Raw genomic sequence first — 9,808 nt, forward strand, 5'->3', positions numbered from 1 at the left:
AGAGATAGAAGAAGCTGCTGCCCATATCTGAAAAATAACTAAAGAGAAAAAATAGAGAGAGCTGAGGCTCAAACCCCAGTACCACCAAAACAATAAAGACATAAAAAGAAAGAAGGCCATGTACACAGGTCTTAAAACATCACCAGGGTTACAACTGGGATGTGGGGTGGAGTACGAGGGGCTCTGGACGGGGGGCACAAAGCAGAGCACTTTTCAGGAAGCCAGGTGTGGGACCAATAATGACCCCAGGCAGACAGAGGCAGGAGTAGTCCAGGGGAGACAGAGAGTACAGGGTCTTGAGGGTGGGAGCGGACACAGTGGCTGTCAGATCTGGGGAGCCTTCACCACGGTGAAGAACTTGTCCCTTAGGGATCACTTTCTGGGGACATCCAGGTGGCCTGGGAGAATCTGGAGATGTATTTATTTATTATGTTCACATAGAAAAGAACTGAATACTGTCAGTTAATTAGGTCAGGGCTCTACCAAACCCACAAAAGAAGGTCAGGACAAGAATACACCCCAAGGCCCAGCCCCGAGCCTGAGCTGGGGAGTCTCAAAGCCAGTCCTGCCTGAAGTCATCATTCCCCGGAAATGTGGCCAGCCATCACTCCAAGCCCAAGTCCACAGACTGAACAAGATGAAGCCCTGAGCAAGCTGGGCTTTGGATGCAATCTCTCCCCCAAACACCCTGCCAGTGGTTCACGTCTGTAAGCCTGGCTACTTAGAAGGGTAAGATCTGAGGATCCTGGTTCAAAGCCAGCCCAGGCAGGAAAGTCTGTGAGCCCCTCATCTATAATTAATCAGCAAAAAGCCAGAAGTGGAGCTATTGGCAGAGCTCCAGCTTTGAGTAAAAAAAAAAGAAAGAAAAAACTAAGGGATAGGTCGTGGGTTCATAGCTGCATGCATGTGCGCATGCACAGACACACACACACACACACACACACACAGAGACACACACACACACACACACACACACACACACACACACACAGAGGAGGTATCCAATAGAGCGGAGGATGGGCCACAAGGCAGCCTCCCATTCCACACCCCCAACTTAACCTGGGGCACCAGGCTTACCTTTGCTCCACCACACCTCTCATCCCTCCCTCATAGCGGATCCTGCCACTTGGTGGCCCCCGACACCCACTCCCAGACCCCTCCTCTTCCTCCATGCCTGACCTGCTGGGTTTCAGGCTCTTTATCACTTGAGCAGAGCTGTCCAGGGAAGCAGGAGCAGGAAACAGGCTGGATGTATGTTTACAAGGGGAAAGGAGAAAGGAGGGAGATAGGAGAGTGCACTACCTTGGGTAGCTTTTTTCTGCAAGATATCCTGCCTCCTGCCCCGCCCACACACACACACAAAAGTGTGCTGGGATATTTTTTCGGGGGGTGGGGGGAATTGTCAGTCGTGGGTCTTTAACTCTGGGCCTAGGTGCTGTCCCTAAGCTCTTGAGCTCAAGACTAGTGCTCTACCACTTGAGCCACAGCGCCACTTCTGGCTTTTTCTGTGTATGTGGTGCTGAGGAATGGAACCCAGGGCCTCATGCTTGCAAGGCAAGCACTCTACCACTGAGCCACCTTTCCCAGCCCTGTGTTGGGGTTTTTGAGGAAAAGCAACTGAATACCAATAGTCTAGTCTCCCCTCTAGTGAGCCTCTACTCCAAGACAGACACTTTTCTCTCTCCGAAAACTGTACACAGTAGTCATCCCTTATCTGAAGGAGAAGAATTAGTTCCAAATCCCATGATCTCTCAAGTCAGAGAGTTGCAACTCAGATATACATTGTGTGCTCCCATATACACATACCCATGGTAACGTTTCATTTGTAAATCAGATACAATAAGAGACTTAATAACAATCATTAACAACACATGACTGCAAGTATGCCTAAATGGTAGAGTTTAGCATGTGTGAGGACCTGAGTTCTAGTCCTAGCACTGCAAAAAATAAATGGTAAAATGGAACAGGTGTATACTTCAATGAAATTCACCAGGCATCAGAGGCTGACCCCTTAATCCTAGCTACTCAGGAGGCTGAGATCTGAGAATCAAAACCACCCAGGCAGACAAATCCAAGAGATTCTTACCTCCAATTAACCAGTAAAAAAAAAAAAAAGCCAGATGTGCCTCAAGTGGTAAAGTGCCAGTCCTGAACAAGAAAGCTAAGCAAGAGTGTAAGGCCCTGAATTCAAGCCTAGTACTGTACACACACACACACACACACACACACACACACACACACACACACACACACACACACACACACACACACACACACACACACACACACACACACACACACACACACACACACACACACACACACAGAGTTTCCAAATATTCTAGGAGAATCTACTGGTACTGCAAGAATCTCTCCAATTCCTGTACCTCAGCCCCAGCCCTTGTGAATTTCTTAATGAAGGCCCTGGAGACCAGGAGAACAGAGGAGGGCTTATGCAGCAAGGGTGTGGACCAAGGTGCCTGGAGGTTGAAAGGGAGGCTCAAGGGCAACACTGTGTCTAACCATTAATATGGCCTAGCTCCTACACTAGATCATTGTTTTAGCCTGAAACACTCTGTTCCTTGCTGAGCGCTGCTTTATTTCTCAGGGCCTCCTTTCTTTCCCTTTAATTTTTCCAAATAAGTGATTTGGCCCACAATGACCACAGAGGATTTTTTTTTCTTTGAAACAGAAGTTATATAAAATGGAATGTTGAAAGAAAAAAAATAACTTCAAATTTGGGATGGAGAAATAAGAGAAAAGGGTTGCTGGAGCTTTGAAGATCAGATTTTTCTGGGGAGAAAAAAATGGAAAACAAAAAGACAAAGAGCCATATGCAAAAATATACCCTCATCTGGGAAGGTGGCTCAGTGGTAGAGCGATTTGCCTTGCATGCATGAGGCCCTGGGTTCAATTCCTCAGCACCACATAAGCAGAAAAAGCCGGAAGTGGCACTATTGCTCAAGTGGTAGAGCACTAGCCTTGAGCTGAACAGCTAAGGGACAGCACCCAAGCCTAGAGTTCAGGCCCCAGGACTGACCAAAAAAAACAAGAACAAAAACAAAAAAAAGGAACCTTCTACCTGCCTGTTCAATGTGGAAAATAAAATGTGTTTTCATATGACCAACCTGCTTGTTTGTTTTCTGCATTCTTTAAGCCCTTCTTGATTCATAAATCCTCCTCTTTTTCTGGTCCATCAGAACACTTATTCTGTTTTATGGAACTGAAAGTGATGCCAACACAGTTGGTTAAATTAAACTGTAAAGCCAACTACCAGTGAATCATACTTGTAATCCTAGCCACTCAGGAGGCTGAGATCTGAGGATGGCAGTTCAAAGCCAGCCAGGAGTATAAGTCCATGAGATTCTTATCTTCAGTTGATCAGCAAAAAGCCAGAAGTGGATGTATGCTCAAATAAGTGGTAGAGCACCAGCCTAGGGGAACTAAAGCTAAGGAAGATCACAGTTTGAAGCCACTGTGAGCAGTGGCTGAGAGTCAGATCTCCAATTAACCACCAAATAACCAGTTGTAGAGCTGTGGCTCAAGTGGTAGAGCACTAGCCTTGAACAAAAAAGCTCAGGGACAGCACCTAGGCCCTGAGTTCAAGCCCCAGGACTGGCACGCTCACGCAAGCACACACACACACACACACACACACACACACACACACACACACACACACACACACAAATACATAGCTGAGGGAGATCATGAAGCCCTGAGTGCAAACCCTAGTATCATCTCACATCCAAAGAAACAACTGAATTGCTTTTTCCTTTGAAAGGGTACATACTCATACATATACTCAAAACATACACTCTCACACGCTAAACTATGCTTTTGATACAAAAACCAAATAACTGGAAACAACAAAAACATGGATCTTTTTCAAGGCCAAGCCTGGTGTTCTATAAAAACCAAACTCTCTGGCCTGTCGCCCGGGTGACTTGCACACCTCCAACAGGCAGCAGTCCCAGGCGTGAAACACTAGCCAAGGCTTCCAAGTGATTTCTAACCTGGCTTGCAGACTTTGTATCTCTGAAAGTGCTGTAGCCCCCAGATCAGGTCTACTCCAGTCAATATGGAGATGCGGGGAAGCACTAACCTGCGCACCAAGTAAACCCTGAGCAAAGCTTCCTGGGAGGAATTCTCCGCCTGGGGTTCCAGGGCTCCCCAAACTGCAGGAATTTGGGAGGGAGGTGAGAGTGAAGAGGGACGCTTTTCCTTTCCTTTCAGAGGGGGAGGGGGTAGCCTTTGTCCTAACCCTTTAGAGGAGCATCAGAGTGTAGTTAAATTGTCAGCTAATGAGATTTCCTAACCTCATGCTCCCTTTTAAGCTTAGGTCCCCAACTGATTCCATCCCCAGACAGCTGCGGGGGAGGGAAGGGGAGACGCCTTCAGTATCCCTAAGGAAACAGCCAATTCCCAGAACAAGTGCAGAAACAACTGGAATCATTTCTGAGAACCTGGAAGGGGAACCCATTTATTAATTGATATTTAGCAAGAGTACTTCCAGCTCTGTTCATTTCAACAACACAAGGTAGGCTTACGGCAGTCAGCCTGGACTTGGGGTGACGAAGGCAGGCCACTGGGATAGAATGAGGTGAGGCGGGGAACAGTCCCCAGGGGTTTCCACAATCACTGGTCAGGCTACAAATCTTTTACCTGGTTTATGTTTGTTTATTTGCTTGTTTGGGCTAGCAAAGACCTCTGATTGGAGGCAAAGGCCTACATTCAAAAGACGGGTTATTGGACCCAGCTCAATAATCTGTCTCAACAGGCAAAAATCAAGGTGTGAAAACAGGAAGCACTGCTCCAGTGATATGTCAGTCTGTCAACAAGCCTGAAATTGTCTATCTTAAGTAGTTCTTTTTTTTTTTAATGATTACAATACAAAACTAGTTTCTCCTCTTTTCCTAAACAAAATGATCAATACACAAAACTAGGAGACCAGAGGAAACACAAGTCAAAACACATTGAGAACTTTTGAAGGTATTCAATGAAACTGCTTGTTCACATCTACCTTTCCAGCCTATTCAACAGCCTCCTCCTTAAGTTTATTTCCCCTCTATTCAAACATAATTACTTAGCAACTTCAGTGTTTACCACTTAGAGGCTCCTCCTCAGCAAGCTCTCTACTTCAAGGCACAAAGGAAGACCATACAGGAATCCAGTGATATAACCAACTTCAGCTACACAACGGAGCTTCAATACCAGCTCTATAAGCCAATGCTCCTCACAGCCTCCAGATCTTTTTGTTCAAACCTTCCTCCAGCTCTTTGCAATCTGCTACTGGTTCACCAGCAACCTCTTCCCACCAGGGCCTGTATCTTGGACCGTATCACAGTCTTGAGGAAGAAGGAATAACTAAAACCTACGGAAAATCAAACACATAAAAAGGAGCGCCTAGCGATTAGATAAGTATAATTAAATCACAGGCCAACTAAAACAAATTCTGTTTGAAGCTGAAAAGTGCAGTCCTTCATGCCCGTGTGTGTGTGCACAAGCATGTGTGTCAATACTGAACTCAGGGACTGGGTCCTGTCCTTAGCTCTTTCACTAAAGGCTCTACCACTTGGGCCACAGTTCCACTTCCAGCTTTTTGCTGTTTAACAGGAAGTAAGCATCTCACAGTGCTTCCTGCCCATTCTGGCTTCAATTTGTGATCCTCAGATCACAAATTGAGCCACCTGAGTAGCTAGGGTCTCAGGCATGAGCAATGATCTTTCCTGCCTTTTAAATAAACTTGGGGCTGGAAGGATAGAGAATACACACACACACAAAGTGGGGGGGAGGGAATAACACAGGACTCACTCTGTTAACACATTTCCTCTCTCAGAGACTCTGCATTACTACAGTGTTTGATCTGTCACACTTAACGGTACTGTTGCTTAACCACCCACATCAGAAAGGTTCCCATCCCTACTTTTCATGCTCGCAAACTGAGACTGAGATGAGTGGCTGGGCCAGCTTCTTGGTCAGGCTTGTGTGGCCTCAGGCCCAGCCCTCGGCTGCAGCTCTGCAGGCTCGGGACACAGATCCAGGTGGGTACCACTAGACAGGCACGGACTGCCCAGTGTCCCCAAGGGCTTGCGCCATCCTTCCAACCCTGCCAGCCAACGAATGACGACCAGAGGACATGACAGGAAAGGGATAGGGAGGACGGGAGCCCCGACGGCCACCACTCCGAGGTCCTTCAGACCAAACCACCCATGCCCCCAGGGTGCAGGGCACCTGAGGGCGCGGGGTGTGACAAGGCGCTGGGTCTTTCCCCTAAAGCCTAGGGCCCCCCTCCCCAGGCTGGGGAGCAGGGGGAGGGCGGGGGGGAGCGGCGTCACCTGACAGCAAGCATCAACTTCTCGCTCCAGAGGGCACGCGGCCGCCACAGAGCCCCGGGAGCGCGGTTCTCATCCCCGGACGAGGTCTTGTAAACAAAAGCGGACTCCACGCGGGTCCCCAGCCGGCTGGCAAGCTTCGGGGTACAGCAAGCTTCGGGGTACAGCGACATCCGAGAGCAGGAGAGGGAACGGGGGAAGGGGGGGTCGTGGATGCGACCCAACGGCACAGTGCACCGGACCCTCTGCCCCCCCACCGCCAGGACCACTCATTGTCTACCCGCCCCCCGCCCTCCCTCCCTGGCCCTGCTCGGGCTGCCCATCCTGTGCGCCCGCCCCGGGGCTCTCGGCCCAAGGTGCCCGGCCCCGGAGAAGCCACACGGACGGATGGTCAAGGTGAGCGCCCCGCGGCAGCGTGGTCCCCACGCCAGGCCCACGGACGTGCCCGCCGAGTCGGGGACGCAGACCCACAGACCACAGACCACTCCCCCCGGCACACACGAGCACGCCCTCCCCGAAGTTGATTAAAAATCAGCCGACAAATGCACGCGAAGCCGCCGCCGCGGGTCAGCGCCGACCTCCCGGGGCCGGGAAACCCGGGCACCGACGCCTGGACCGTGTCACTCCCGTTGGGCGCCGGGCACCTGGCGCCTCTGGGGACCGCGACACGCCAGGGATACCGTCCCTCCTCGCATCACCCCCGCCGAAAACAATACGAGCGAAGCCCAATCAGGGGGAGCTAGGACCCGCCGGGAGCCCCAGCGAGCCGGAGGTGGGAATCGGGACGTGCCCGTCACGGGCACCGCGGCTGCGGGCATCCTCCTCGCCGTGCCCGCCGGTGGCTCTGGCCAGCCGGCCCGCTCCCTCTCAGGCCTGAGGTACTCACCGGCGACGCTGGGCTCGGATCTTCGCGACCTGGCTCGGCACGACGTAGGGCCGCGAGGCCCCCCGGGGCTGCGGGCGCCGAAGCGTTCTCGGCGCTGCAGAGCTGCGCGCCCGACGGCGGCGGCGCTGCTCGGCCCCGCCGCGCTCCGGCTCGCTCGCCGTCTGCCAATGAGGGCTGTCAGGACGGCAGCCTTGGGGGCGGGGCCTCGGGAACCCGTGGGAAACCGGGCTCCGATTGGTCCTCCTGACAATCGCTCCGCCTACGTGTAGCCAATCAGAGGCGTGGAGTACGGGAGCGGGGCGTTCGGAGTTGGACTGGAGAGTGATGACAACAGGCGCACGCTGGGTACCGGCGCTGCATCCCGGCGCCGCGGCTGGAGGATGCTGGCGTCGCGCGCTCCCGGGTGACTTCCCACGGGGCTCGGGTGGTGCAACCGGCGGAGAGCGCGGGGGGCGAGGTGGGGCGGCCCGAGCGCTGCGGGCTGGAGAACGGCGATGGAGCCCCTAACAAAGCAGCTTTGGGAGGGCCGAGAGGCCTCCGCCTCCTCCTCCAATAGGCCGGCGTAGCTGCCTGTCATCCTGCCTAGGTGGAGGTGGCCAATGATGTGCACTGAAAAAGCGGGAGTTGGCGCGCGCGCGCGCGCGGCTCGGCATCCGTGGGATTGGTCGGAGGTAAAGGATTTTCCTGCCACCTAAGGCGGAGAGAAGGGGGAACTGAACGGGGGAGGCAAAGAGCCAAAAAACCTTGTACCTGCGGTACGTGGCGGGCTCGGGGGGCGGCAGGAACTTTTTTTTTAGGAGAGGAAAAGAAATCGTAATGCGATCCTTTTCGGTGGATGTTAAGACGTGAAAGGGGCTCTGGGTAGGACACAGAATCCGAGCTGAGTGGGCAGCCTCACCTTGTCCAGCCGGGGAGCTGAGGATCGCAGCGTGGGGCTCAGGGCTCTCGATCACCTGGGCCGAGTAGGTGACCAGGTTAAGGTTCACCGGGCCGCTGATGGCTGGCCGCGCCTGTAAGGGCAGATCCTCTCTCTAGGTCATACCAGATCTCGCCATCGCCTTAGGAGCTTTAAACTTCACATCAGTCACTGCCGGATAAATGTGTGTGATTTATTTTTGTCGGTCGTGGGGCTTGAACTCTGGGCCTGGGTGCTGTCCCTCAGCTCTTCAGCTCAAGGCTAGCACTCTACCACTTGAGCCACAGCACCACTTCCGGCTTTTTCTGCTTATGTGGTGCTGAGGAATCGAACCCAGGGCCTCATGCATGCGAGGCAAGCGCTCTACCACTGAGTCACTGAATATGTGTGTGTTTGTGTGTGTGTGTGTGATTTCTAAGACAGTAGCCCGGAGGTTACCATGCTAAAAGCAAAGAACTCATAAATATAATTGTAGGGGAGGAATGGTTCTTTGGAAAGTAAACTAAAACAGAAACCGTAGCCAGGCATAGTGGTTCACAGAGGCAAGAGGTTTGCACTATATATGAGTCCAAAGCCAACACTGGACTACAAAATTAAGACCCTGTCTCCAAAAAGAAAAAGGAAAAATAAAGAAGAATCCTGGATTCTCCCTCAGTCTGTGTTAGGCCCCTCCCAAGTCTATCCCTTCCCCTCCTCTCTACTCACCTGGACTTCACCGAAGGCTTCCCAAGGTTTTTCCACCCCAGGCCTTAGTGCTCTTCTGCAATTAGCAGAATGATCGTTCTCAGCTGGAAAATCTCAACTTGCACCCTTAATTCTGGGTTTGCCCCTGGGTCTAGAAAATCTCCACCTCCCCATCTTCCTTTGACTCCTGGCAGTTCTTCAGATTTCCATAGCTGGCAGTTCAGCATTTGCTCTTATACTGTGAAGCCTCCTGTACCCACAGCGGCAGCTGCCCATTACCTGCTGTGGGCCTGTGTCAGTGGGGGGCTGACATTGCCAGGTCACTTGATTCACCGCCACACAGGCCAGCAGAGCACGCTGCCAGCCAGAATCATACCTAACTGGCCATCACAGGCCCCAGACAGTACTTTTACATTTTTGAGTGCCCGGAAATATTTAATCAATGAATTATGGAGGAACTGTACTTACAGACAAGAATTTTAAAGTTCCTTAAAAGTTGAAAGCACTTGTAAAACTTTTTTTAAGAAATGAGTTACAGATTTTAGGATCATAGATTTCAACATGGTACATCCACGTTTCATGCTATACTCCAGCGACGTTTCTGAGTCAAGCCCAAGAGATCATCCTAAAGATACCTCTTCCATATCCAGCTTCATCTCAGTCAAAACTTCACCCAGGCTTCTTGATTAAGACTAATTCCTTGGGACTGAGAAGGTGGCTCAATGGTAGGTTGCTTGCCTTGCATGCATGAGGCCGTGGGTGGATTCTTCAGCACCATATAAGCAGAAAAAGCTGGAAGTGGTGCTGTGGCTTAAGCAGTAGAGCTCTAGCCTTGAGCTGAAGAGCTGAGGGACAGTGCCCAGGCCCAGAGTTAAAGCTCCATGACCAACAACAACAACAACAAAAAAAGCTCAGGGACAGTCCCCAAGCCCTGAGTTCAAGCCCTGGGACCAGCACACACACACACACGCACACACGCGCGCGCGC

At 51.6% G+C, this 9,808-nt stretch overlaps 1 protein-coding gene across 4 annotated transcripts in view; it reads right to left on the reverse strand.

Moving 5' to 3' along the window:
* Tiam1 (TIAM Rac1 associated GEF 1) overlaps positions 1–7,297 on the reverse strand; it is a 347,945-nt gene extending 340,648 nt beyond the window's left edge. For 3 of the 4 annotated variants that reach the window (XM_070030552.1, XM_070030549.1, XM_070030554.1), the window contains exon 1: positions 7,222–7,297. The gene's annotated coding sequence lies outside the window, so the exon portion shown is untranslated. The remainder of the gene's footprint in view (positions 1–7,221) is intronic. The other variant, XM_070030551.1, reaches the window with a different exon arrangement.
* Between the last annotated feature and the right edge of the window lie 2,511 nt (positions 7,298–9,808).

The sequence above is a fragment of the Dipodomys merriami genome, unplaced genomic scaffold (genome assembly GCF_024711535.1).
Source record: "Dipodomys merriami isolate MVZ:Mamm:240054 unplaced genomic scaffold, mDipMer1.0.p SCAF_2, whole genome shotgun sequence".
In the NCBI taxonomy this organism is placed as follows: Eukaryota; Metazoa; Chordata; class Mammalia; order Rodentia; family Heteromyidae; genus Dipodomys; species Dipodomys merriami.